This window comes from Schistocerca cancellata, chromosome 8, assembly GCF_023864275.1.
Source record: "Schistocerca cancellata isolate TAMUIC-IGC-003103 chromosome 8, iqSchCanc2.1, whole genome shotgun sequence".
NCBI lineage: Eukaryota > Metazoa > Arthropoda > Insecta > Orthoptera > Acrididae > Schistocerca > Schistocerca cancellata.
Window position 1 is genome coordinate 96,044,105 of NC_064633.1, and position 27,221 is coordinate 96,071,325.

General features: G+C 50.7%; 16 non-coding genes across 16 annotated transcripts; all 16 read right to left on the reverse strand.

Annotated features, from left to right (window-relative positions):
* Positions 1 to 21: 21 nt before the first annotated feature.
* Trnal-uaa (transfer RNA leucine (anticodon UAA)) lies at positions 22 to 105 on the reverse strand. Its single transcript has one exon. It is a non-coding gene; the product is annotated as a tRNA-Leu (tRNA).
* A 1,656-nt stretch (positions 106 to 1,761) lies between these two features.
* On the reverse strand, positions 1,762 to 1,845 carry Trnal-uaa (transfer RNA leucine (anticodon UAA)). The gene has a single exon. It is a non-coding gene; the product is annotated as a tRNA-Leu (tRNA).
* Positions 1,846 to 3,500: 1,655 nt separating this feature from the next.
* Trnal-uaa (transfer RNA leucine (anticodon UAA)) lies at positions 3,501 to 3,584 on the reverse strand. The gene has a single exon. It is a non-coding gene; the product is annotated as a tRNA-Leu (tRNA).
* A 1,656-nt stretch (positions 3,585 to 5,240) lies between these two features.
* Positions 5,241 to 5,324, reverse strand: Trnal-uaa (transfer RNA leucine (anticodon UAA)). The gene has a single exon. It is a non-coding gene; the product is annotated as a tRNA-Leu (tRNA).
* Positions 5,325 to 6,980: 1,656 nt separating this feature from the next.
* Positions 6,981 to 7,064, reverse strand: Trnal-uaa (transfer RNA leucine (anticodon UAA)). The gene has a single exon. It is a non-coding gene; the product is annotated as a tRNA-Leu (tRNA).
* Positions 7,065 to 8,760: 1,696 nt separating this feature from the next.
* Positions 8,761 to 8,844, reverse strand: Trnal-uaa (transfer RNA leucine (anticodon UAA)). Its single transcript has one exon. It is a non-coding gene; the product is annotated as a tRNA-Leu (tRNA).
* A 1,656-nt stretch (positions 8,845 to 10,500) lies between these two features.
* Trnal-uaa (transfer RNA leucine (anticodon UAA)) lies at positions 10,501 to 10,584 on the reverse strand. Its single transcript has one exon. It is a non-coding gene; the product is annotated as a tRNA-Leu (tRNA).
* A 1,697-nt stretch (positions 10,585 to 12,281) lies between these two features.
* Positions 12,282 to 12,365, reverse strand: Trnal-uaa (transfer RNA leucine (anticodon UAA)). The gene has a single exon. It is a non-coding gene; the product is annotated as a tRNA-Leu (tRNA).
* A 1,656-nt stretch (positions 12,366 to 14,021) lies between these two features.
* Positions 14,022 to 14,105, reverse strand: Trnal-uaa (transfer RNA leucine (anticodon UAA)). The gene has a single exon. It is a non-coding gene; the product is annotated as a tRNA-Leu (tRNA).
* Positions 14,106 to 15,801: 1,696 nt separating this feature from the next.
* On the reverse strand, positions 15,802 to 15,885 carry Trnal-uaa (transfer RNA leucine (anticodon UAA)). The gene has a single exon. It is a non-coding gene; the product is annotated as a tRNA-Leu (tRNA).
* Positions 15,886 to 17,541: 1,656 nt separating this feature from the next.
* Positions 17,542 to 17,625, reverse strand: Trnal-uaa (transfer RNA leucine (anticodon UAA)). The gene has a single exon. It is a non-coding gene; the product is annotated as a tRNA-Leu (tRNA).
* Positions 17,626 to 19,321: 1,696 nt separating this feature from the next.
* Positions 19,322 to 19,405, reverse strand: Trnal-uaa (transfer RNA leucine (anticodon UAA)). Its single transcript has one exon. It is a non-coding gene; the product is annotated as a tRNA-Leu (tRNA).
* A 1,656-nt stretch (positions 19,406 to 21,061) lies between these two features.
* On the reverse strand, positions 21,062 to 21,145 carry Trnal-uaa (transfer RNA leucine (anticodon UAA)). Its single transcript has one exon. It is a non-coding gene; the product is annotated as a tRNA-Leu (tRNA).
* A 1,697-nt stretch (positions 21,146 to 22,842) lies between these two features.
* Trnal-uaa (transfer RNA leucine (anticodon UAA)) lies at positions 22,843 to 22,926 on the reverse strand. Its single transcript has one exon. It is a non-coding gene; the product is annotated as a tRNA-Leu (tRNA).
* Positions 22,927 to 24,622: 1,696 nt separating this feature from the next.
* Trnal-uaa (transfer RNA leucine (anticodon UAA)) lies at positions 24,623 to 24,706 on the reverse strand. The gene has a single exon. It is a non-coding gene; the product is annotated as a tRNA-Leu (tRNA).
* A 1,656-nt stretch (positions 24,707 to 26,362) lies between these two features.
* Trnal-uaa (transfer RNA leucine (anticodon UAA)) lies at positions 26,363 to 26,446 on the reverse strand. The gene has a single exon. It is a non-coding gene; the product is annotated as a tRNA-Leu (tRNA).
* Between the last annotated feature and the right edge of the window lie 775 nt (positions 26,447 to 27,221).

The window sequence follows — 27,221 nt, forward strand, 5'->3', positions numbered from 1 at the left end:
TTCAGAATGTTTAAAATGCATTGTCAGATGTGGGGTTCGAACCCACGCTCCCTTACGGGAACCAGAGCTTAAATCTGGCGCCTTAGACCGCTCGGCCAATCTGACGTACGACACAACCGCTCCAGTGACTTCCATCTCTATCAAGGTCTCAGGAACCTCACTCCGAAATCTGTTTCTTTTTTCGGTAGGAAGGAATTATGTCAGTTTAAGAATATGTAAGACGCAACGTCAGATGTGGCGTAGGAAACGCATCCTCCCTTTTGGGAACCAATGTGGCGCGTTGGACCGCTTTCTTCCGTCGCTTCCAGTTTGAACTGTAACTAGCAAAACTTTATTTAGTAATAGGAACATTTTCACATTGATGCAAAGAAACCTAGATATTAACGAACCCCGAATAAGACCGTTTCCTAGCAACAGCCACGCTGTGCATTACGCACTCGTGGGAAGGCAATGAAATACTTCATGTGAGGCTCTAACTGTCGACCTTCACTTTACAATACTTAGGCACTGCCCCGGTGGTACCGACGCATACATACTGAAACGTCTTTGGATCGTCAGTGAGTACTTCATATTAGAACTTTCGTGTTCGCCCTGATGTGCATTAAAGGGCCGATTTATCAGAGAAAGTCAGTTCTGCGCCTAGTTACAGTTTGTCCCCCTAGCAGCACCAGGAAAACGGGTTCAGTGGTGCTCGCCTTGCAACCGGCGTTGAGCGCCTACAGCGCTATCGCCTTCGGCCTCTGGCGCCAGGAGGGAAGGCGACACATCACGGCGCAAGCAGCGCGTAGCAGAAGGCGGTGGTGGTGTGTCGGTCAGCATGGTTGCTTCCCAAGTAGCTGCTCCGGGTTCGAAACCCGGACATCGCACGGAAGTTGTCTCCTTTACTCAGGAGAGTGTTTTCAACGGTACCAATGGTTTCCCTTTGCCCCTCGTAGGCTAGTGCGGATTACGATTCACAGCATCGTGTGTCCCCATGTGTCGCCTTGTCTACGATTCACAGCATCGTGTGTCCCCATGTGTCGACTTGTCTACGATTCACAGCATCGTGTGTCCCCATGTGTCGACTTGTCTCGACTTTGCGAAGGCTGACGCGAAAGCTGACGCTTGCAAATGGGCGTATATGTACAGGACACGCGCTACAAACGACTGCGAGAGGCCACATCGACAAACACACAACGGCCCCTTTCATTTGACTGTGGCCGCATGTTCGCGTCTTTGCGTACCGAGAGCAAGGAGGGGGTCAGCGTGCTGGACCGTACCATTACCGCACAGCAGCACGAAAAACTAAGGAAAAAGGCAAAACTGAAGAAACCAACAGCACGCGGACTTCCTAGTTCGTCACCTACCTGAGTACTAACCACGGCCAACGCTGCCTAATTTCGGTGATCGGACATGAGCCCGTGTCGTTGGCACGGCATACAAGTTGGCGAGACTGTTGCCAGACGTGCGGACGTCTTAGTCCGTGTACAGATCACTTGGGATTTGCCTGACAGTCTCTCGCGTTGCCTTTTGGGGAAGGAAAATGGAATAGCCCTGAGCCACAAAACAACGACCACGGAAACGTCCGTGAGAAGAGCTAAAACTCGGCACTAGAAAAATATGTTCCGCTATTTGTTTTCGACCGCTCGGGTTATCGGACGTGTGACGCCTGCACTGCTGTCACTGTCGTCTCTAGGAAAATCTCCATGGCGTGTTTCTGCGTAATTTTCTTGTTCTATAACATCAAGGGAGTACGTTAGCTTCAGAATGTTTAAAATGCATTGTCAGATGTGGTGTTCGAACCCACGCTCCCTTACGGGAACCAGAGCTTATATCTGGCGCCTTAGACCGCTCGGCCAATCTGACGTACGACACAACTGCTCCAGTGACTTCCATCTCTATCAAGGTCTCAGGAAACTCACTCCGAAATCTGTTCCTTTTTTCGGTAGGAAGGAATTATGTCAGTTTAAGAATATGTAAGACGCAACGTCAGATGTGGCGTAGGAAACGCATCCTCCCTTTTGGGAACCAATGTGGCGCGTTGGACCGCTTTCTTCCGTCGCTTCCAGTTTGAACTGTAACTAGCAAAACTTTATTTAGTAATAGGAACATTTTCACATTGATGCAAAGAAACCTAGATATTAGCGAACCCCGAATAAGACCGTTTCCTAGCAACAGCCACGCTGTGCATTACGCACTCGTGGGAAGCCAATGAAATACTTCATGTGAGGCTCTAACTGTCGACCTTCACTTTACAATACTTAGGCACTGCCCCGGTGATACCGACGCATACATACTGAAACGTCTTTGGATCGTCAGTGAGTACTTCATATTAGAACTTTCGTGTTCGCCCTGATGTGCATTAAAGGGCCGATTTATCAGAGAAAGTCAGTTCTGCGCCTAGTTACAGTTTGTCGCCCTAGCAGCACCAGGAAAACGGGTTCAGTGGTGCTCGCCTTGCAACCGGCGTTGAGCGCCTACAGCGCTATCGCCTTCGGCCTCTGGCGCCAGGAGGGAAGGCGACACATCACGGCGCAAGCAGCGCGTAGCAGAAGGCGGTGGTGGTGTGTCGGTCAGCATGGTTGCTTCCCAAGTAGCTGCTCCGGGTTCGAAACCCGGACATCGCACGGAAGTTGTCTCCTTTACTCAGGAGAGTGTTTTCAACGGTACCAATGGTTTCCCTTTGCCCCTCGTAGGCTAGTGCGGATTACGATTCACAGCATCGTGTGTCCCCATGTGTCGACTTGTCTACGATTCACAGCATCGTGTGTCCCCATGTGTCGACTTGTCTACGATTCACAGCATCGTGTGTCCCCATGTGTCGACTTGTCTCGACTTTGCTCGGCTCACGCGAAAGCTGACGCTTGCAAATGGGCGTATATGTACAGGACACGCGCTACAAACGACTGCGAGAGGCCACATCGACAAACACACAACGGCCCCTTTCATTTGACTGTGGCCGCATGTTCGCGTCTTTGCGTACCGAGAGCAAGGAGGGGGTCAGCGTGCTGGACCGTACCATTACCGCACAGCAGCACGAAAAACTAAGGAAAAAGGCAAAACTGAAGAAACCAACAGCACGCGGACTTCCTAGTTCGTCACCTACCTGAGTACTAACCACGGCCAACGCTGCCTAATTTCGGTGATCGGACATGAGCCCGTGTCGTTGGCACGGCATACAAGTTGGCGAGACTGTTGCCAGACGTGCGGACGTCTTAGTCCGTGTACAGATCACTTGGGATTTGCCTGACAGTCTCTCGCGTTGCCTTTTGGGGAAGGAAAATGGAATAGCCCTGAGCCACAAAACAACGACCACGGAAACGTCCGTGAGAAGAGCTAAAACTCGGCACTAGAAAAATATGTTCCGCTATTTGTTTTCGACCGCTCGGGTTATCGGACGTGTGACGCCTGCACTGCTGTCACTGTCGTCTCTAGGAAAATCTCCATGGCGTGTTTCTGCGTAATTTTCTTGTTCTATAACATCAAGGGAGTACGTTAGCTTCAGAATGTTTAAAATGCATTGTCAGATGTGGGGTTCGAACCCACGCTCCCTTACGGGAACCAGAGCTTAAATCTGGCGCCTTAGACCGCTCGGCCAATCTGACGTACGACACAACCGCTCCAGTGACTTCCATCTCTATCAAGGTCTCAGGAACCTCACTCCGAAATCTGTTTCTTTTTTCGGTAGGAAGGAATTATGTCAGTTTAAGAATATGTAAGACGCAACGTCAGATGTGGCGTAGGAAACGCATCCTCCCTTTTGGGAACCAATGTGGCGCGTTGGACCGCTTTCTTCCGTCGCTTCCAGTTTGAACTGTAACTAGCAAAACTTTATTTAGTAATAGGAACATTTTCACATTGATGCAAAGAAACCTAGATATTAACGAACCCCGAATAAGACCGTTTCCTAGCAACAGCCACGCTGTGCATTACGCACTCGTGGGAAGGCAATGAAATACTTCATGTGAGGCTCTAACTGTCGACCTTCACTTTACAATACTTAGGCACTGCCCCGGTGGTACCGACGCATACATACTGAAACGTCTTTGGATCGTCAGTGAGTACTTCATATTAGAACTTTCGTGTTCGCCCTGATGTGCATTAAAGGGCCGATTTATCAGAGAAAGTCAGTTCTGCGCCTAGTTACAGTTTGTCCCCCTAGCAGCACCAGGAAAACGGGTTCAGTGGTGCTCGCCTTGCAACCGGCGTTGAGCGCCTACAGCGCTATCGCCTTCGGCCTCTGGCGCCAGGAGGGAAGGCGACACATCACGGCGCAAGCAGCGCGTAGCAGAAGGCGGTGGTGGTGTGTCGGTCAGCATGGTTGCTTCCCAAGAAGCTGCTCCGGGTTCGAAACCCGGACATCGCACGGAAGTTGTCTCCTTTACTCAGGAGAGTGTTTTCAACGGTACCAATGGTTTCCCTTTGCCCCTCGTAGGCTAGTGCGGATTACGATTCACAGCATCGTGTGTCCCCATGTGTCGACTTGTCTACGATTCACAGCATCGTGTGTCCCCATGTGTCGACTTGTCTACGATTCACAGCATCGTGTGTCCCCATGTGTCGACTTGTCTCGACTTTGCGAAGGCTGACGCGAAAGCTGACGCTTGCAAATGGGCGTATATGTACAGGACACGCGCTACAAACGACTGCGAGAGGCCACATCGACAAACACACAACGGCCCCTTTCATTTGACTGTGGCCGCATGTTCGCGTCTTTGCGTACCGAGAGCAAGGAGGGGGTCAGCGTGCTGGACCGTACCATTACCGCACAGCAGCACGAAAAACTAAGGAAAAAGGCAAAACTGAAGAAACCAACAGCACGCGGACTTCCTAGTTCGTCACCTACCTGAGTACTAACCACGGCCAACGCTGCCTAATTTCGGTGATCGGACATGAGCCCGTGTCGTTGGCACGGCATACAAGTTGGCGAGACTGTTGCCAGACGTGCGGACGTCTTAGTCCGTGTACAGATCACTTGGGATTTGCCTGACAGTCTCTCGCGTTGCCTTTTGGGGAAGGAAAATGGAATAGCCCTGAGCCACAAAACAACGACCACGGAAACGTCCGTGAGAAGAGCTAAAACTCGGCACTAGAAAAATATGTTCCGCTATTTGTTTTCGACCGCTCGGGTTATCGGACGTGTGACGCCTGCACTGCTGTCACTGTCGTCTCTAGGAAAATCTCCATGGCGTGTTTCTGCGTAATTTTCTTGTTCTATAACATCAAGGGAGTACGTTAGCTTCAGAATGTTTAAAATGCATTGTCAGATGTGGGGTTCGAACCCACGCTCCCTTACGGGAACCAGAGCTTAAATCTGGCGCCTTAGACCGCTCGGCCAATCTGACGTACGACACAACCGCTCCAGTGACTTCCATCTCTATCAAGGTCTCAGGAACCTCACTCCGAAATCTGTTTCTTTTTTCGGTAGGAAGGAATTATGTCAGTTTAAGAATATGTAAGACGCAACGTCAGATGTGGCGTAGGAAACGCATCCTCCCTTTTGGGAACCAATGTGGCGCGTTGGACCGCTTTCTTCCGTCGCTTCCAGTTTGAACTGTAACTAGCAAAACTTTATTTAGTAATAGGAACATTTTCACATTGATGCAAAGAAACCTAGATATTAACGAACCCCGAATAAGACCGTTTCCTAGCAACAGCCACGCTGTGCATTACGCACTCGTGGGAAGGCAATGAAATACTTCATGTGAGGCTCTAACTGTCGACCTTCACTTTACAATACTTAGGCACTGCCCCGGTGGTACCGACGCATACATACTGAAACGTCTTTGGATCGTCAGTGAGTACTTCATATTAGAACTTTCGTGTTCGCCCTGATGTGCATTAAAGGGCCGATTTATCAGAGAAAGTCAGTTCTGCGCCTAGTTACAGTTTGTCCCCCTAGCAGCACCAGGAAAACGGGTTCAGTGGTGCTCGCCTTGCAACCGGCGTTGAGCGCCTACAGCGCTATCGCCTTCGGCCTCTGGCGCCAGGAGGGAAGGCGACACATCACGGCGCAAGCAGCGCGTAGCAGAAGGCGGTGGTGGTGTGTCGGTCAGCATGGTTGCTTCCCAAGTAGCTGCTCCGGGTTCGAAACCCGGACATCGCACGGAAGTTGTCTCCTTTACTCAGGAGAGTGTTTTCAACGGTACCAATGGTTTCCCTTTGCCCCTCGTAGGCTAGTGCGGATTACGATTCACAGCATCGTGTGTCCCCATGTGTCGACTTGTCTACGATTCACAGCATCGTGTGTCCCCATGTGTCGACTTGTCTACGATTCACAGCATCGTGTGTCCCCATGTGTCGACTTGTCTCGACTTTGCGAAGGCTGACGCGAAAGCTGACGCTTGCAAATGGGCGTATATGTACAGGACACGCGCTACAAACGACTGCGAGAGGCCACATCGACAAACACACAACGGCCCCTTTCATTTGACTGTGGCCGCATGTTCGCGTCTTTGCGTACCGAGAGCAAGGAGGGGGTCAGCGTGCTGGACCGTACCATTACCGCACAGCAGCACGAAAAACTAAGGAAAAAGGCAAAACTGAAGAAACCAACAGCACGCGGACTTCCTAGTTCGTCACCTACCTGAGTACTAACCACGGCCAACGCTGCCTAATTTCGGTGATCGGACATGAGCCCGTGTCGTTGGCACGGCATACAAGTTGGCGAGACTGTTGCCAGACGTGCGGACGTCTTAGTCCGTGTACAGATCACTTGGGATTTGCCTGACAGTCTCTCGCGTTGCCTTTTGGGGAAGGAAAATGGAATAGCCCTGAGCCACAAAACAACGACCACGGAAACGTCCGTGAGAAGAGCTAAAACTCGGCACTAGAAAAATATGTTCCGCTATTTGTTTTCGACCGCTCGGGTTATCGGACGTGTGACGCCTGCACTGCTGTCACTGTCGTCTCTAGGAAAATCTCCATGGCGTGTTTCTGCGTAATTTTCTTGTTCTATAACATCAAGGGAGTACGTTAGCTTCAGAATGTTTAAAATGCATTGTCAGATGTGTGGTTCGAACCCACGCTCCCTTACGGGAACCAGAGCTTAAATCTGGCGCCTTAGACCGCTCGGCCAATCTGACGTACGACACAACCGCTCCAGTGACTTCCATCTCTATCAAGGTCTCAGGAACCTCACTCCGAAATCTGTTTCTTTTTTCGGTAGGAAGGAATTATGTCAGTTTAAGAATATGTAAGACGCAACGTCAGATGTGGCGTAGGAAACGCATCCTCCCTTTTGGGAACCAATGTGGCGCGTTGGACCGCTTTCTTCCGTCGCTTCCAGTTTGAACTGTAACTAGCAAAACTTTATTTAGTAATAGGAACATTTTCACATTGATGCAAAGAAACCTAGATATTAACGAACCCCGAATAAGACCGTTTCCTAGCAACAGCCACGCTGTGCATTACGCACTCGTGGGAAGGCAATGAAATACTTCATGTGAGGCTCTAACTGTCGACCTTCACTTTACAATACTTAGGCACTGCCCCGGTGGTACCGACGCATACATACTGAAACGTCTTTGGATCGTCAGTGAGTACTTCATATTAGAACTTTCGTGTTCGCCCTGATGTGCATTAAAGGGCCGATTTATCAGAGAAAGTCAGTTCTGCGCCTAGTTACAGTTTGTCCCCCTAGCAGCACCAGGAAAACGGGTTCAGTGGTGCTCGCCTTGCAACCGGCGTTGAGCGCCTACAGCGCTATCGCCTTCGGCCTCTGGCGCCAGGAGGGAAGGCGACACATCACGGCGCAAGCAGCGCGTAGCAGAAGGCGGTGGTGGTGTGTCGGTCAGCATGGTTGCTTCCCAAGTAGCTGCTCCGGGTTCGAAACCCGGACATCGCACGGAAGTTGTCTCCTTTACTCAGGAGAGTGTTTTCAACGGTACCAATGGTTTCCCTTTGCCCCTCGTAGGCTAGTGCGGATTACGATTCACAGCATCGTGTGTCCCCATGTGTCGACTTGTCTACGATTCACAGCATCGTGTGTCCCCATGTGTCGACTTGTCTACGATTCACAGCATCGTGTGTCCCCATGTATCGACTTGTCTACGATTCACAGCATCGTGTGTCCCCATGTGTCGACTTGTCTCGACTTTGCGAAGGCTGACGCGAAAGCTGACGCTTGCAAATGGGCGTATATGTACAGGACACGCGCTACAAACGACTGCGAGAGGCCACATCGACAAACACACAACGGCCCCTTTCATTTGACTGTGGCCGCATGTTCGCGTCTTTGCGTACCGAGAGCAAGGAGGGGGTCAGCGTGCTGGACCGTACCATTACCGCACAGCAGCACGAAAAACTAAGGAAAAAGGCAAAACTGAAGAAACCAACAGCACGCGGACTTCCTAGTTCGTCACCTACCTGAGTACTAACCACGGCCAACGCTGCCTAATTTCGGTGATCGGACATGAGCCCGTGTCGTTGGCACGGCATACAAGTTGGCGAGACTGTTGCCAGACGTGCGGACGTCTTAGTCCGTGTACAGATCACTTGGGATTTGCCTGACAGTCTCTCGCGTTGCCTTTTGGGGAAGGAAAATGGAATAGCCCTGAGCCACAAAACAACGACCACGGAAACGTCCGTGAGAAGAGCTAAAACTCGGCACTAGAAAAATATGTTCCGCTATTTGTTTAGACCGCTCGGGTTATCGGACGTGTGACGCCTGCACTGCTGTCACTGTCGTCTCTAGGAAAATCTCCATGGCGTGTTTCTGCGTAATTTTCTTGTTCTATAACATCAAGGGAGTACGTTAGCTTCAGAATGTTTAAAATGCATTGTCAGATGTGGGGTTCGAACCCACGCTCCCTTACGGGAACCAGAGCTTAAATCTGGCGCCTTAGACCGCTCGGCCAATCTGACGTACGACACAACCGCTCCAGTGACTTCCATCTCTATCAAGGTCTCAGGAACCTCACTCCGAAATCTGTTTCTTTTTTCGGTAGGAAGGAATTATGTCAGTTTAAGAATATGTAAGACGCAACGTCAGATGTGGCGTAGGAAACGCATCCTCCCTTTTGGGAACCAATGTGGCGCGTTGGACCGCTTTCTTCCGTCGCTTCCAGTTTGAACTGTAACTAGCAAAACTTTATTTAGTAATAGGAACATTTTCACATTGATGCAAAGAAACCTAGATATTAACGAACCCCGAATAAGACCGTTTCCTAGCAACAGCCACGCTGTGCATTACGCACTCGTGGGAAGGCAATGAAATACTTCATGTGAGGCTCTAACTGTCGACCTTCACTTTACAATACTTAGGCACTGCCCCGGTGGTACCGACGCATACATACTGAAACGTCTTTGGATCGTCAGTGAGTACTTCATATTAGAACTTTCGTGTTCGCCCTGATGTGCATTAAAGGGCCGATTTATCAGAGAAAGTCAGTTCTGCGCCTAGTTACAGTTTGTCCCCCTAGCAGCACCAGGAAAACGGGTTCAGTGGTGCTCGCCTTGCAACCGGCGTTGAGCGCCTACAGCGCTATCGCCTTCGGCCTCTGGCGCCAGGAGGGAAGGCGACACATCACGGCGCAAGCAGCGCGTAGCAGAAGGCGGTGGTGGTGTGTCGGTCAGCATGGTTGCTTCCCAAGTAGCTGCTCCGGGTTCGAAACCCGGACATCGCACGGAAGTTGTCTCCTTTACTCAGGAGAGTGTTTTCAACGGTACCAATGGTTTCCCTTTGCCCCTCGTAGGCTAGTGCGGATTACGATTCACAGCATCGTGTGTCCCCATGTGTCGACTTGTCTACGATTCACAGCATCGTGTGTCCCCATGTGTCGACTTGTCTACGATTCACAGCATCGTGTGTCCCCATGTGTCGACTTGTCTCGACTTTGCGAAGGCTGACGCGAAAGCTGACGCTTGCAAATGGGCGTATATGTACAGGACACGCGCTACAAACGACTGCGAGAGGCCACATCGACAAACACACAACGGCCCCTTTCATTTGACTGTGGCCGCATGTTCGCGTCTTTGCGTACCGAGAGCAAGGAGGGGGTCAGCGTGCTGGACCGTACCATTACCGCACAGCAGCACGAAAAACTAAGGAAAAAGGCAAAACTGAAGAAACCAACAGCACGCGGACTTCCTAGTTCGTCACCTACCTGAGTACTAACCACGGCCAACGCTGCCTAATTTCGGTGATCGGACATGAGCCCGTGTCGTTGGCACGGCATACAAGTTGGCGAGACTGTTGCCAGACGTGCGGACGTCTTAGTCCGTGTACAGATCACTTGGGATTTGCCTGACAGTCTCTCGCGTTGCCTTTTGGGGAAGGAAAATGGAATAGCCCTGAGCCACAAAACAACGACCACGGAAACGTCCGTGAGAAGAGCTAAAACTCGGCACTAGAAAAATATGTTCCGCTATTTGTTTTCGACCGCTCGGGTTATCGGACGTGTGACGCCTGCACTGCTGTCACTGTCGTCTCTAGGAAAATCTCCATGGCGTGTTTCTGCGTAATTTTCTTGTTCTATAACATCAAGGGAGTACGTTAGCTTCAGAATGTTTAAAATGCATTGTCAGATGTGGGGTTCGAACCCACGCTCCCTTACGGGAACCAGAGCTTAAATCTGGCGCCTTAGACCGCTCGGCCAATCTGACGTACGACACAACCGCTCCAGTGACTTCCATCTCTATCAAGGTCTCAGGAACCTCACTCCGAAATCTGTTTCTTTTTTCGGTAGGAAGGAATTATGTCAGTTTAAGAATATGTAAGACGCAACGTCAGATGTGGCGTAGGAAACGCATCCTCCCTTTTGGGAACCAATGTGGCGCGTTGGACCGCTTTCTTCCGTCGCTTCCAGTTTGAACTGTAACTAGCAAAACTTTATTTAGTAATAGGAACATTTTCACATTGATGCAAAGAAACCTAGATATTAACGAACCCCGAATAAGACCGTTTCCTAGCAACAGCCACGCTGTGCATTACGCACTCGTGGGAAGGCAATGAAATACTTCATGTGAGGCTCTAACTGTCGACCTTCACTTTACAATACTTAGGCACTGCCCCGGTGGTACCGACGCATACATACTGAAACGTCTTTGGATCGTCAGTGAGTACTTCATATTAGAACTTTCGTGTTCGCCCTGATGTGCATTAAAGGGCCGATTTATCAGAGAAAGTCAGTTCTGCGCCTAGTTACAGTTTGTCCCCCTAGCAGCACCAGGAAAACGGGTTCAGTGGTGCTCGCCTTGCAACCGGCGTTGAGCGCCTACAGCGCTATCGCCTTCGGCCTCTGGCGCCAGGAGGGAAGGCGACACATCACGGCGCAAGCAGCGCGTAGCAGAAGGCGGTGGTGGTGTGTCGGTCAGCATGGTTGCTTCCCAAGTAGCTGCTCCGGGTTCGAAACCCGGACATCGCACGGAAGTTGTCTCCTTTACTCAGGAGAGTGTTTTCAACGGTACCAATGGTTTCCCTTTGCCCCTCGTAGGCTAGTGCGGATTACGATTCACAGCATCGTGTGTCCCCATGTGTCGACTTGTCTACGATTCACAGCATCGTGTGTCCCCATGTGTCGACTTGTCTACGATTCACAGCATCGTGTGTCCCCATGTGTCGACTTGTCTACGATTCACAGCATCGTGTGTCCCCATGTGTCGACTTGTCTCGACTTTGCGAAGGCTGACGCGAAAGCTGACGCTTGCAAATGGGCGTATATGTACAGGACACGCGCTACAAACGACTGCGAGAGGCCACATCGACAAACACACAACGGCCCCTTTCATTTGACTGTGGCCGCATGTTCGCGTCTTTGCGTACCGAGAGCAAGGAGGGGGTCAGCGTGCTGGACCGTACCATTACCGCACAGCAGCACGAAAAACTAAGGAAAAAGGCAAAACTGAAGAAACCAACAGCACGCGGACTTCCTAGTTCGTCACCTACCTGAGTACTAACCACGGCCAACGCTGCCTAATTTCGGTGATCGGACATGAGCCCGTGTCGTTGGCACGGCATACAAGTTGGCGAGACTGTTGCCAGACGTGCGGACGTCTTAGTCCGTGTACAGATCACTTGGGATTTGCCTGACAGTCTCTCGCGTTGCCTTTTGGGGAAGGAAAATGGAATAGCCCTGAGCCACAACACAACGACCACGGAAACGTCCGTGAGAAGAGCTAAAACTCGGCACTAGAAAAATATGTTCCGCTATTTGTTTTCGACCGCTCGGGTTATCGGACGTGTGACGCCTGCACTGCTGTCACTGTCGTCTCTAGGAAAATCTCCATGGCGTGTTTCTGCGTAATTTTCTTGTTCTATAACATCAAGGGAGTACGTTAGCTTCAGAATGTTTAAAATGCATTGTCAGATGTGGGGTTCGAACCCACGCTCCCTTACGGGAACCAGAGCTTAAATCTGGCGCCTTAGACCGCTCGGCCAATCTGACGTACGACACAACTGCTCCAGTGACTTCCATCTCTATCAAGGTCTCAGGAAACTCACTCCGAAATCTGTTCCTTTTTTCGGTAGGAAGGAATTATGTCAGTTTAAGAATATGTAAGACGCAACGTCAGATGTGGCGTAGGAAACGCATCCTCCCTTTTGGGAACCAATGTGGCGCGTTGGACCGCTTTCTTCCGTCGCTTCCAGTTTGAACTGTAACTAGCAAAACTTTATTTAGTAATAGGAACATTTTCACATTGATGCAAAGAAACCTAGATATTAGCGAACCCCGAATAAGACCGTTTCCTAGCAACAGCCACGCTGTGCATTACGCACTCGTGGGAAGCCAATGAAATACTTCATGTGAGGCTCTAACTGTCGACCTTCACTTTACAATACTTAGGCACTGCCCCGGTGATACCTACGCATACATACTGAAACGTCTTTGGATCGTCAGTGAGTACTTCATATTAGAACTTTCGTGTTCGCCCTGATGTGCATTAAAGGGCCGATTTATCAGAGAAAGTCAGTTCTGCGCCTAGTTACAGTTTGTCGCCCTAGCAGCACCAGGAAAACGGGTTCAGTGGTGCTCGCCTTGCAACCGGCGTTGAGCGCCTACAGCGCTATCGCCTTCGGCCTCTGGCGCCAGGAGGGAAGGCGACACATCACGGCGCAAGCAGCGCGTAGCAGAAGGCGGTGGTGGTGTGTCGGTCAGCATGGTTGCTTCCCAAGTAGCTGCTCCGGGTTCGAAACCCGGACATCGCACGGAAGTTGTCTCCTTTACTCAGGAGAGTGTTTTCAACGGTACCAATGGTTTCCCTTTGCCCCTCGTAGGCTAGTGCGGATTACGATTCACAGCATCGTGTGTCCCCATGTGTCGACTTGTCTACGATTCACAGCATCGTGTGTCCCCATGTGTCGACTTGTCTACGATTCACAGCATCGTGTGTCCCCATGTGTCGACTTGTCTCGACTTTGCGAAGGCTGACGCGAAAGCTGACGCTTGCAAATGGGCGTATATGTACAGGACACGCGCTACAAACGACTGCGAGAGGCCACATCGACAAACACACAACGGCCCCTTTCATTTGACTGTGGCCGCATGTTCGCGTCTTTGCGTACCGAGAGCAAGGAGGGGGTCAGCGTGCTGGACCGTACCATTACCGCACAGCAGCACGAAAAACTAAGGAAAAAGGCAAAACTGAAGAAACCAACAGCACGCGGACTTCCTAGTTCGTCACCTACCTGAGTACTAACCACGGCCAACGCTGCCTAATTTCGGTGATCGGACATGAGCCCGTGTCGTTGGCACGGCATACAAGTTGGCGAGACTGTTGCCAGACGTGCGGACGTCTTAGTCCGTGTACAGATCACTTGGGATTTGCCTGACAGTCTCTCGCGTTGCCTTTTGGGGAAGGAAAATGGAATAGCCCTGAGCCACAAAACAACGACCACGGAAACGTCCGTGAGAAGAGCTAAAACTCGGCACTAGAAAAATATGTTCCGCTATTTGTTTTCGACCGCTCGGGTTATCGGACGTGTGACGCCTGCACTGCTGTCACTGTCGTCTCTAGGAAAATCTCCATGGCGTGTTTCTGCGTAATTTTCTTGTTCTATAACATCAAGGGAGTACGTTAGCTTCAGAATGTTTAAAATGCATTGTCAGATGTGGGGTTCGAACCCACGCTCCCTTACGGGAACCAGAGCTTAAATCTGGCGCCTTAGACCGCTCGGCCAATCTGACGTACGACACAACCGCTCCAGTGACTTCCATCTCTATCAAGGTCTCAGGAAACTCACTCCGAAATCTGTTCCTTTTTTCGGTAGGAAGGAATTATGTCAGTTTAAGAATATGTAAGACGCAACGTCAGATGTGGCGTAGGAAACGCATCCTCCCTTTTGGGAACCAATGTGGCGCGTTGGACCGCTTTCTTCCGTCGCTTCCAGTTTGAACTGTAACTAGCAAAACTTTATTTAGTAATAGGAACATTTTCACATTGATGCAAAGAAACCTAGATATTAACGAACCCCGAATAAGACCGTTTCCTAGCAACAGCCACGCTGTGCATTACGCACTCGTGGGAAGGCAATGAAATACTTCATGTGAGGCTCTAACTGTCGACCTTCACTTTACAATACTTAGGCACTGCCCCGGTGGTACCGACGCATACATACTGAAACGTCTTTGGATCGTCAGTGAGTACTTCATATTAGAACTTTCGTGTTCGCCCTGATGTGCATTAAAGGGCCGATTTATCAGAGAAAGTCAGTTCTGCGCCTAGTTACAGTTTGTCCCCCTAGCAGCACCAGGAAAACGGGTTCAGTGGTGCTCGCCTTGCAACCGGCGTTGAGCGCCTACAGCGCTATCGCCTTCGGCCTCTGGCGCCAGGAGGGAAGGCGACACATCACGGCGCAAGCAGCGCGTAGCAGAAGGCGGTGGTGGTGTGTCGGTCAGCATGGTTGCTTCCCAAGTAGCTGCTCCGGGTTCGAAACCCGGACATCGCACGGAAGTTGTCTCCTTTACTCAGGAGAGTGTTTTCAACGGTACCAATGGTTTCCCTTTGCCCCTCGTAGGCTAGTGCGGATTACGATTCACAGCATCGTGTGTCCCCATGTGTCGACTTGTCTACGATTCACAGCATCGTGTGTCCCCATGTGTCGACTTGTCTACGATTCACAGCATCGTGTGTCCCCATGTGTCGACTTGTCTACGATTCACAGCATCGTGTGTCCCCATGTGTCGACTTGTCTCGACTTTGCTCGGCTGACGCGAAAGCTGACGCTTGCAAATGGGCGTATATGTACAGGACACGCGCTACAAACGACTGCGAGAGGCCACATCGACAAACACACAACGGCCCCTTTCATTTGACTGTGGCCGCATGTTCGCGTCTTTGCGTACCGAGAGCAAGGAGGGGGTCAGCGTGCTGGACCGTACCATTACCGCACAGCAGCACGAAAAACTAAGGAAAAAGGCAAAACTGAAGAAACCAACAGCATGCGGACTTCCTAGTTCGTCACCTACCTGAGTACTAACCACGGCCAACGCTGCCTAATTTCGGTGATCGGACATGAGCCCGTGTCGTTGGCACGGCATACAAGTTGGCGAGACTGTTGCCAGACGTGCGGACGTCTTAGTCCGTGTACAGATCACTTGGGATTTGCCTGACAGTCTCTCGCGTTGCCTTTTGGGGAAGGAAAATGGAATAGCCCTGAGCCACAACACAACGACCACGGAAACGTCCGTGAGAAGAGCTAAAACTCGGCACTAGAAAAATATGTTCCGCTATTTGTTTTCGACCGCTCGGGTTATCGGACGTGTGACGCCTGCACTGCTGTCACTGTCGTCTCTAGGAAAATCTCCATGGCGTGTTTCTGCGTAATTTTCTTGTTCTATAACATCAAGGGAGTACGTTAGCTTCAGAATGTTTAAAATGCATTGTCAGATGTGGGGTTCGAACCCACGCTCCCTTACGGGAACCAGAGCTTAAATCTGGCGCCTTAGACCGCTCGGCCAATCTGACGTACGACACAACTGCTCCAGTGACTTCCATCTCTATCAAGGTCTCAGGAAACTCACTCCGAAATCTGTTCCTTTTTTCGGTAGGAAGGAATTATGTCAGTTTAAGAATATGTAAGACGCAACGTCAGATGTGGCGTAGGAAACGCATCCTCCCTTTTGGGAACCAATGTGGCGCGTTGGACCGCTTTCTTCCGTCGCTTCCAGTTTGAACTGTAACTAGCAAAGCTTTATTTAGTAATAGGAACATTTTCACATTGATGCAAAGAAACCTAGATATTAGCGAACCCCGAATAAGACCGTTTCCTAGCAACAGCCACGCTGTGCATTACGCACTCGTGGGAAGGCAATGAAATACTTCATGTGAGGCTCTAACTGTCGACCTTCACTTTACAATACTTAGGCACTGCCCCGGTGATACCTACGCATACATACTGAAACGTCTTTGGATCGTCAGTGAGTACTTCATATTAGAACTTTCGTGTTCGCCCTGATGTGCATTAAAGGGCCGATTTATCAGAGAAAGTCAGTTCTGCGCCTAGTTACAGTTTGTCGCCCTAGCAGCACCAGGAAAACGGGTTCAGTGGTGCTCGCCTTGCAACCGGCGTTGAGCGCCTACAGCGCTATCGCCTTCGGCCTCTGGCGCCAGGAGGGAAGGCGACACATCACGGCGCAAGCAGCGCGTAGCAGAAGGCGGTGGTGGTGTGTCGGTCAGCATGGTTGCTTCCCAAGTAGCTGCTCCGGGTTCGAAACCCGGACATCGCACGGAAGTTGTCTCCTTTACTCAGGAGAGTGTTTTCAACGGTACCAATGGTTTCCCTTTGCCCCTCGTAGGCTAGTGCGGATTACGATTCACAGCATCGTGTGTCCCCATGTGTCGACTTGTCTACGATTCACAGCATCGTGTGTCCCCATGTGTCGACTTGTCTACGATTCACAGCATCGTGTGTCCCCATGTGTCGACTTGTCTCGACTTTGCGAAGGCTGACGCGAAAGCTGACGCTTGCAAATGGGCGTATATGTACAGGACACGCGCTACAAACGACTGCGAGAGGCCACATCGACAAACACACAACGGCCCCTTTCATTTGACTGTGGCCGCATGTTCGCGTCTTTGCGTACCGAGAGCAAGGAGGGGGTCAGCGTGCTGGACCGTACCATTACCGCACAGCAGCACGAAAAACTAAGGAAAAAGGCAAAACTGAAGAAACCAACAGCACGCGGACTTCCTAGTTCGTCACCTACCTGAGTACTAACCACGGCCAACGCTGCCTAATTTCGGTGATCGGACATGAGCCCGTGTCGTTGGCACGGCATACAAGTTGGCGAGACTGTTGCCAGACGTGCGGACGTCTTAGTCCGTGTACAGATCACTTGGGATTTGCCTGACAGTCTCTCGCGTTGCCTTTTGGGGAAGGAAAATGGAATAGCCCTGAGCCACAAAACAACGACCACGGAAACGTCCGTGAGAAGAGCTAAAACTCGGCACTAGAAAAATATGTTCCGCTATTTGTTTTCGACCGCTCGGGTTATCGGACGTGTGACGCCTGCACTGCTGTCACTGTCGTCTCTAGGAAAATCTCCATGGCGTGTTTCTGCGTAATTTTCTTGTTCTATAACATCAAGGGAGTACGTTAGCTTCAGAATGTTTAAAATGCATTGTCAGATGTGGGGTTCGAACCCACGCTCCCTTACGGGAACCAGAGCTTAAATCTGGCGCCTTAGACCGCTCGGCCAATCTGACGTACGACACAACCGCTCCAGTGACTTCCATCTCTATCAAGGTCTCAGGAACCTCACTCCGAAATCTGTTTCTTTTTTCGGTAGGAAGGAATTATGTCAGTTTAAGAATATGTAAGACGCAACGTCAGATGTGGCGTAGGAAACGCATCCTCCCTTTTGGGAACCAATGTGGCGCGTTGGACCGCTTTCTTCCGTCGCTTCCAGTTTGAACTGTAACTAGCAAAACTTTATTTAGTAATAGGAACATTTTCACATTGATGCAAAGAAACCTAGATATTAACGAACCCCGAATAAGACCGTTTCCTAGCAACAGCCACGCTGTGCATTACGCACTCGTGGGAAGGCAATGAAATACTTCATGTGAGGCTCTAACTGTCGACCTTCACTTTACAATACTTAGGCACTGCCCCGGTGGTACCGACGCATACATACTGAAACGTCTTTGGATCGTCAGTGAGTACTTCATATTAGAACTTTCGTGTTCGCCCTGATGTGCATTAAAGGGCCGATTTATCAGAGAAAGTCAGTTCTGCGCCTAGTTACAGTTTGTCCCCCTAGCAGCACCAGGAAAACGGGTTCAGTGGTGCTCGCCTTGCAACCGGCGTTGAGCGCCTACAGCGCTATCGCCTTCGGCCTCTGGCGCCAGGAGGGAAGGCGACACATCACGGCGCAAGCAGCGCGTAGCAGAAGGCGGTGGTGGTGTGTCGGTCAGCATGGTTGCTTCCCAAGAAGCTGCTCCGGGTTCGAAACCCGGACATCGCACGGAAGTTGTCTCCTTTACTCAGGAGAGTGTTTTCAACGGTACCAATGGTTTCCCTTTGCCCCTCGTAGGCTAGTGCGGATTACGATTCACAGCATCGTGTGTCCCCATGTGTCGACTTGTCTACGATTCACAGCATCGTGTGTCCCCATGTGTCGACTTGTCTACGATTCACAGCATCGTGTGTCCCCATGTGTCGACTTGTCTACGATTCACAGCATCGTGTGTCCCCATGTGTCGACTTGTCTCGACTTTGCTCGGCTGACGCGAAAGCTGACGCTTGCAAATGGGCGTATATGTACAGGACACGCGCTACAAACGACTGCGAGAGGCCACATCGACAAACACACAACGGCCCCTTTCATTTGACTGTGGCCGCATGTTCGCGTCTTTGCGTACCGAGAGCAAGGAGGGGGTCAGCGTGCTGGACCGTACCATTACCGCACAGCAGCACGAAAAACTAAGGAAAAAGGCAAAACTGAAGAAACCAACAGCATGCGGACTTCCTAGTTCGTCACCTACCTGAGTACTAACCACGGCCAACGCTGCCTAATTTCGGTGATCGGACATGAGCCCGTGTCGTTGGCACGGCATACAAGTTGGCGAGACTGTTGCCAGACGTGCGGACGTCTTAGTCCGTGTACAGATCACTTGGGATTTGCCTGACAGTCTCTCGCGTTGCCTTTTGGGGAAGGAAAATGGAATAGCCCTGAGCCACAAAACAACGACCACGGAAACGTCCGTGAGAAGAGCTAAAACTCGGCACTAGAAAAATATGTTCCGCTATTTGTTTTCGACCGCTCGGGTTATCGGACGTGTGACGCCTGCACTGCTGTCACTGTCGTCTCTAGGAAAATCTCCATGGCGTGTTTCTGCGTAATTTTCTTGTTCTATAACATCAAGGGAGTACGTTAGCTTCAGAATGTTTAAAATGCATTGTCAGATGTGGGGTTCGAACCCACGCTCCCTTACGGGAACCAGAGCTTAAATCTGGCGCCTTAGACCGCTCGGCCAATCTGACGTACGACACAACTGCTCCAGTGACTTCCATCTCTATCAAGGTCTCAGGAAACTCACTCCGAAATCTGTTCCTTTTTTCGGTAGGAAGGAATTATGTCAGTTTAAGAATATGTAAGACGCAACGTCAGATGTGGCGTAGGAAACGCATCCTCCCTTTTGGGAACCAATGTGGCGCGTTGGACCGCTTTCTTCCGTCGCTTCCAGTTTGAACTGTAACTAGCAAAACTTTATTTAGTAATAGGAACATTTTCACATTGATGCAAAGAAACCTAGATATTAGCGAACCCCGAATAAGACCGTTTCCTAGCAACAGCCACGCTGTGCATTACGCACTCGTGGGAAGCCAATGAAATACTTCATGTGAGGCTCTAACTGTCGACCTTCACTTTACAATACTTAGGCACTGCCCCGGTGATACCTACGCATACATACTGAAACGTCTTTGGATCGTCAGTGAGTACTTCATATTAGAACTTTCGTGTTCGCCCTGATGTGCATTAAAGGGCCGATTTATCAGAGAAAGTCAGTTCTGCGCCTAGTTACAGTTTGTCGCCCTAGCAGCACCAGGAAAACGGGTTCAGTGGTGCTCGCCTTGCAACCGGCGTTGAGCGCCTACAGCGCTATCGCCTTCGGCCTCTGGCGCCAGGAGGGAAGGCGACACATCACGGCGCAAGCAGCGCGTAGCAGAAGGCGGTGGTGGTGTGTCGGTCAGCATGGTTGCTTCCCAAGTAGCTGCTCCGGGTTCGAAACCCGGACATCGCACGGAAGTTGTCTCCTTTACTCAGGAGAGTGTTTTCAACGGTACCAATGGTTTCCCTTTGCCCCTCGTAGGCTAGTGCGGATTACGATTCACAGCATCGTGTGTCCCCATGTGTCGACTTGTCTACGATTCACAGCATCGTGTGTCCCCATGTGTCGACTTGTCTACGATTCACAGCATCGTGTGTCCCCATGTGTCGACTTGTCTCGACTTTGCGAAGGCTGACGCGAAAGCTGACGCTTGCAAATGGGCGTATATGTACAGGACACGCGCTACAAACGACTGCGAGAGGCCACATCGACAAACACACAACGGCCCCTTTCATTTGACTGTGGCCGCATGTTCGCGTCTTTGCGTACCGAGAGCAAGGAGGGGGTCAGCGTGCTGGACCGTACCATTACCGCACAGCAGCACGAAAAACTAAGGAAAAAGGCAAAACTGAAGAAACCAACAGCACGCGGACTTCCTAGTTCGTCACCTACCTGAGTACTAACCACGGCCAACGCTGCCTAATTTCGGTGATCGGACATGAGCCCGTGTCGTTGGCACGGCATACAAGTTGGCGAGACTGTTGCCAGACGTGCGGACGTCTTAGTCCGTGTACAGATCACTTGGGATTTGCCTGACAGTCTCTCGCGTTGCCTTTTGGGGAAGGAAAATGGAATAGCCCTGAGCCACAAAACAACGACCACGGAAACGTCCGTGAGAAGAGCTAAAACTCGGCACTAGAAAAATATGTTCCGCTATTTGTTTTCGACCGCTCGGGTTATCGGACGTGTGACGCCTGCACTGCTGTCACTGTCGTCTCTAGGAAAATCTCCATGGCGTGTTTCTGCGTAATTTTCTTGTTCTATAACATCAAGGGAGTACGTTAGCTTCAGAATGTTTAAAATGCATTGTCAGATGTGGGGTTCGAACCCACGCTCCCTTACGGGAACCAGAGCTTAAATCTGGCGCCTTAGACCGCTCGGCCAATCTGACGTACGACACAACCGCTCCAGTGACTTCCATCTCTATCAAGGTCTCAGGAACCTCACTCCGAAATCTGTTTCTTTTTTCGGTAGGAAGGAATTATGTCAGTTTAAGAATATGTAAGACGCAACGTCAGATGTGGCGTAGGAAACGCATCCTCCCTTTTGGGAACCAATGTGGCGCGTTGGACCGCTTTCTTCCGTCGCTTCCAGTTTGAACTGTAACTAGCAAAACTTTATTTAGTAATAGGAACATTTTCACATTGATGCAAAGAAACCTAGATATTAACGAACCCCGAATAAGACCGTTTCCTAGCAACAGCCACGCTGTGCATTACGCACTCGTGGGAAGGCAATGAAATACTTCATGTGAGGCTCTAACTGTCGACCTTCACTTTACAATACTTAGGCACTGCCCCGGTGGTACCGACGCATACATACTGAAACGTCTTTGGATCGTCAGTGAGTACTTCATATTAGAACTTTCGTGTTCGCCCTGATGTGCATTAAAGGGCCGATTTATCAGAGAAAGTCAGTTCTGCGCCTAGTTACAGTTTGTCCCCCTAGCAGCACCAGGAAAACGGGTTCAGTGGTGCTCGCCTTGCAACCGGCGTTGAGCGCCTACAGCGCTATCGCCTTCGGCCTCTGGCGCCAGGAGGGAAGGCGACACATCACGGCGCAAGCAGCGCGTAGCAGAAGGCGGTGGTGGTGTGTCGGTCAGCATGGTTGCTTCCCAAGAAGCTGCTCCGGGTTCGAAACCCGGACATCGCACGGAAGTTGTCTCCTTTACTCAGGAGAGTGTTTTCAACGGTACCAATGGTTTCCCTTTGCCCCTCGTAGGCTAGTGCGGATTACGATTCACAGCATCGTGTGTCCCCATGTGTCGACTTGTCTACGATTCACAGCATCGTGTGTCCCCATGTGTCGACTTGTCTACGATTCACAGCATCGTGTGTCCCCATGTGTCGACTTGTCTACGATTCACAGCATCGTGTGTCCCCATGTGTCGACTTGTCTCGACTTTGCGAAGGCTGACGCGAAAGCTGACGCTTGCAAATGGGCGTATATGTACAGGACACGCGCTACAAACGACTGCGAGAGGCCACATCGACAAACACACAACGGCCCCTTTCATTTGACTGTGGCCGCATGTTCGCGTCTTTGCGTACCGAGAGCAAGGAGGGGGTCAGCGTGCTGGACCGTACCATTACCGCACAGCAGCACGAAAAACTAAGGAAAAAGGCAAAACTGAAGAAACCAACAGCACGCGGACTTCCTAGTTCGTCACCTACCTGAGTACTAACCACGGCCAACGCTGCCTAATTTCGGTGATCGGACATGAGCCCGTGTCGTTGGCACGGCATACAAGTTGGCGAGACTGTTGCCAGACGTGCGGACGTCTTAGTCCGTGTACAGATCACTTGGGATTTGCCTGACAGTCTCTCGCGTTGCCTTTTGGGGAAGGAAAATGGAATAGCCCTGAGCCACAAAACAACGACCACGGAAACGTCCGTGAGAAGAGCTAAAACTCGGCACTAGAAAAATATGTTCCGCTATTTGTTTTCGACCGCTCGGGTTATCGGACGTGTGACGCCTGCACTGCTGTCACTGTCGTCTCTAGGAAAATCTCCATGGCGTGTTTCTGCGTAATTTTCTTGTTCTATAACATCAAGGGAGTACGTTAGCTTCAGAATGTTTAAAATGCATTGTCAGATGTGGGGTTCGAACCCACGCTCCCTTATGGGAACCAGAGCTTAAATCTGGCGCCTTAGACCGCTCGGCCAATCTGACGTACGACACAATCGCTCCAGTGACTTCCATCTCTATCAAGGTCTCAGGAACCTCACTCCGAAATCTGTTTCTTTTTTCGGTAGGAAGGAATTATGTCAGTTTAAGAATATGTAAGACGCAACGTCAGATGTGGCGTAGGAAACGCATCCTCCCTTTTGGGAACCAATGTGGCGCGTTGGACCGCTTTCTTCCGTCGCTTCCAGTTTGAACTGTAACTAGCAAAACTTTATTTAGTAATAGGAACATTTTCACATTGATGCAAAGAAACCTAGATATTAACGAACCCCGAATAAGACCGTTTCCTAGCAACAGCCACGCTGTGCATTACGCACTCGTGGGAAGGCAATGAAATACTTCATGTGAGGCTCTAACTGTCGACCTTCACTTTACAATACTTAGGCACTGCCCCGGTGGTACCGACGCATACATACTGAAACGTCTTTGGATCGTCAGTGAGTACTTCATATTAGAACTTTCGTGTTCGCCCTGATGTGCATTAAAGGGCCGATTTATCAGAGAAAGTCAGTTCTGCGCCTAGTTACAGTTTGTCCCCCTAGCAGCACCAGGAAAACGGGTTCAGTGGTGCTCGCCTTGCAACCGGCGTTGAGCGCCTACAGCGCTATCGCCTTCGGCCTCTGGCGCCAGGAGGGAAGGCGACACATCACGGCGCAAGCAGCGCGTAGCAGAAGGCGGTGGTGGTGTGTCGGTCAGCATGGTTGCTTCCCAAGTAGCTGCTCCGGGTTCGAAACCCGGACATCGCACGGAAGTTGTCTCCTTTACTCAGGAGAGTGTTTTCAACGGTACCAATGGTTTCCCTTTGCCCCTCGTAGGCTAGTGCGGATTACGATTCACAGCATCTTGTGTCCCCATGTGTCGACTTGTCTACGATTCACAGCATCGTGTGTCCCCATGTGTCGACTTGTCTACGATTCACAGCATCGTGTGTCCCCATGTGTCGACTTGTCTACGATTCACAGCATCGTGTGTCCCCATGTGTCGACTTGTCTCGACTTTGCTCGGCTGACGCGAAAGCTGACGCTTGCAAATGGGCGTATATGTACAGGACACGCGCTACAAACGACTGCGAGAGGCCACATCGACAAACACACAACGGCCCCTTTCATTTGACTGTGGCCGCATGTTCGCGTCTTTGCGTACCGAGAGCAAGGAGGGGGTCAGCGTGCTGGACCGTACCATTACCGCACAGCAGCACGAAAAACTAAGGAAAAAGGCAAAACTGAAGAAACCAACAGCACGCGGACTTCCTAGTTCGTCACCTACCTGAGTACTAACCACGGCCAACGCTGCCTAATTTCGGTGATCGGACATGAGCCCGTGTCGTTGGCACGGCATACAAGTTGGCGAGACTGTTGCCAGACGTGCGGACGTCTTAGTCCGTGTACAGATCACTTGGGATTTGCCTGACAGTCTCTCGCGTTGCCTTTTGGGGAAGGAAAATGGAATAGCCCTGAGCCACAAAACAACGACCACGGAAACGTCCGTGAGAAGAGCTAAAACTCGGCACTAGAAAAATATGTTCCGCTATTTGTTTTCGACCGCTCGGGTTATCGGACGTGTGACGCCTGCACTGCTGTCACTGTCGTCTCTAGGAAAATCTCCATGGCGTGTTTCTGCGTAATTTTCTTGTTCTATAACATCAAGGGAGTACGTTAGCTTCAGAATGTTTAAAATGCATTGTCAGATGTGGGGTTCGAACCCACGCTCCCTTACGGGAACCAGAGCTTAAATCTGGCGCCTTAGACCGCTCGGCCAATCTGACGTACGACACAACCGCTCCAGTGACTTCCATCTCTATCAAGGTCTCAGGAACCTCACTCCGAAATCTGTTTCTTTTTTCGGTAGGAAGGAATTATGTCAGTTTAAGAATATGTAAGACGCAACGTCAGATGTGGCGTAGGAAACGCATCCTCCCTTTTGGGAACCAATGTGGCGCGTTGGACCGCTTTCTTCCGTCGCTTCCAGTTTGAACTGTAACTAGCAAAACTTTATTTAGTAATAGGAACATTTTCACATTGATGCAAAGAAACCTAGATATTAACGAACCCCGAATAAGACCGTTTCCTAGCAACAGCCACGCTGTGCATTACGCACTCGTGGGAAGGCAATGAAATACTTCATGTGAGGCTCTAACTGTCGACCTTCACTTTACAATACTTAGGCACTGCCCCGGTGGTACCGACGCATACATACTGAAACGTCTTTGGATCGTCAGTGAGTACTTCATATTAGAACTTTCGTGTTCGCCCTGATGTGCATTAAAGGGCCGATTTATCAGAGAAAGTCAGTTCTGCGCCTAGTTACAGTTTGTCCCCCTAGCAGCACCAGGAAAACGGATTCAGTGGTGCTCGCCTTGCAACCGGCGTTGAGCGCCTACAGCGCTATCGCCTTCGGCCTCTGGCGCCAGGAGGGAAGGCGACACATCACGGCGCAAGCAGCGCGTAGCAGAAGGCGGTGGTGGTGTGTCGGTCAGCATGGTTGCTTCCCAAGTAGCTGCTCCGGGTTCGAAACCCGGACATCGCACGGAAGTTGTCTCCTTTACTCAGGAGAGTGTTTTCAACGGTACCAATGGTTTCCCTTTGCCCCTCGTAGGCTAGTGCGGATTACGATTCACAGCATCGTGTGTCCCCATGTGTCGACTTGTCTACGATTCACAGCATCGTGTGTCCCCATGTGTCGACTTGTCTACGATTCACAGCATCGTGTGTCCCCATGTGTCGACTTGTCTCGACTTTGCGAAGGCTGACGCGAAAGCTGACGCTTGCAAATGGGCGTATATGTACAGGACACGCGCTACAAACGACTGCGAGAGGCCACATCGACAAACACACAACGGCCCCTTTCATTTGACTGTGGCCGCATGTTCGCGTCTTTGCGTACCGAGAGCAAGGAGGGGGTCAGCGTGCTGGACCGTACCATTACCGCACAGCAGCACGAAAAACTAAGGAAAAAGGCAAAACTGAAGAAACCAACAGCACGCGGACTTCCTAGTTCGTCACCTACCTGAGTACTAACCACGGCCAACGCTGCCTAATTTCGGTGATCGGACATGAGCCCGTGTCGTTGGCACGGCATACAAGTTGGCGAGACTGTTGCCAGACGTGCGGACGTCTTAGTCCGTGTACAGATCACTTGGGATTTGCCTGACAGTCTCTCGCGTTGCCTTTTGGGGAAGGAAAATGGAATAGCCCTGAGCCACAAAACAACGACCACGGAAACGTCCGTGAGAAGAGCTAAAACTCGGCACTAGAAAAATATGTTCCGCTATTTGTTTTCGACCGCTCGGGTTATCGGACGTGTGACGCCTGCACTGCTGTCACTGTCGTCTCTAGGAAAATCTCCATGGCGTGTTTCTGCGTAATTTTCTTGTTCTATAACATCAAGGGAGTACGTTAGCTTCAGAATGTTTAAAATGCATTGTCAGATGTGGGGTTCGAACCCACGCTCCCTTACGGGAACCAGAGCTTAAATCTGGCGCCTTAGACCGCTCGGCCAATCTGACGTACGACACAATCGCTCCAGTGACTTCCATCTCTATCAAGGTCTCAGGAACCTCACTCCGAAATCTGTTTCTTTTTTCGGTAGGAAGGAATTATGTCAGTTTAAGAATATGTAAGACGCAACGTCAGATGTGGCGTAGGAAACGCATCCTCCCTTTTGGGAACCAATGTGGCGCGTTGGACCGCTTTCTTCCGTCGCTTCCAGTTTGAACTGTAACTAGCAAAACTTTATTTAGTAATAGGAACATTTTCACATTGATGCAAAGAAACCTAGATATTAACGAACCCCGAATAAGACCGTTTCCTAGCAACAGCCACGCTGTGCATTACGCACTCGTGGGAAGGCAATGAAATACTTCATGTGAGGCTCTAACTGTCGACCTTCACTTTACAATACTTAGGCACTGCCCCGGTGGTACCGACGCATACATACTGAAACGTCTTTGGATCGTCAGTGAGTACTTCATATTAGAACTTTCGTGTTCGCCCTGATGTGCATTAAAGGGCCGATTTATCAGAGAAAGTCAGTTCTGCGCCTAGTTACAGTTTGTCCCCCTAGCAGCACCAGGAAAACGGGTTCAGTGGTGCTCGCCTTGCAACCGGCGTTGAGCGCCTACAGCGCTATCGTCTTCGGCCTCTGGCGCCAGGAGGGAAGGCGACACATCACGGCGCAAGCAGCGCGTAGCAGAAGGCGGTGGTGGTGTGTCGGTCAGCATGGTTGCTTCCCAAGTAGCTGCTCCGGGTTCGAAACCCGGACATCGCACGGAAGTTGTCTCC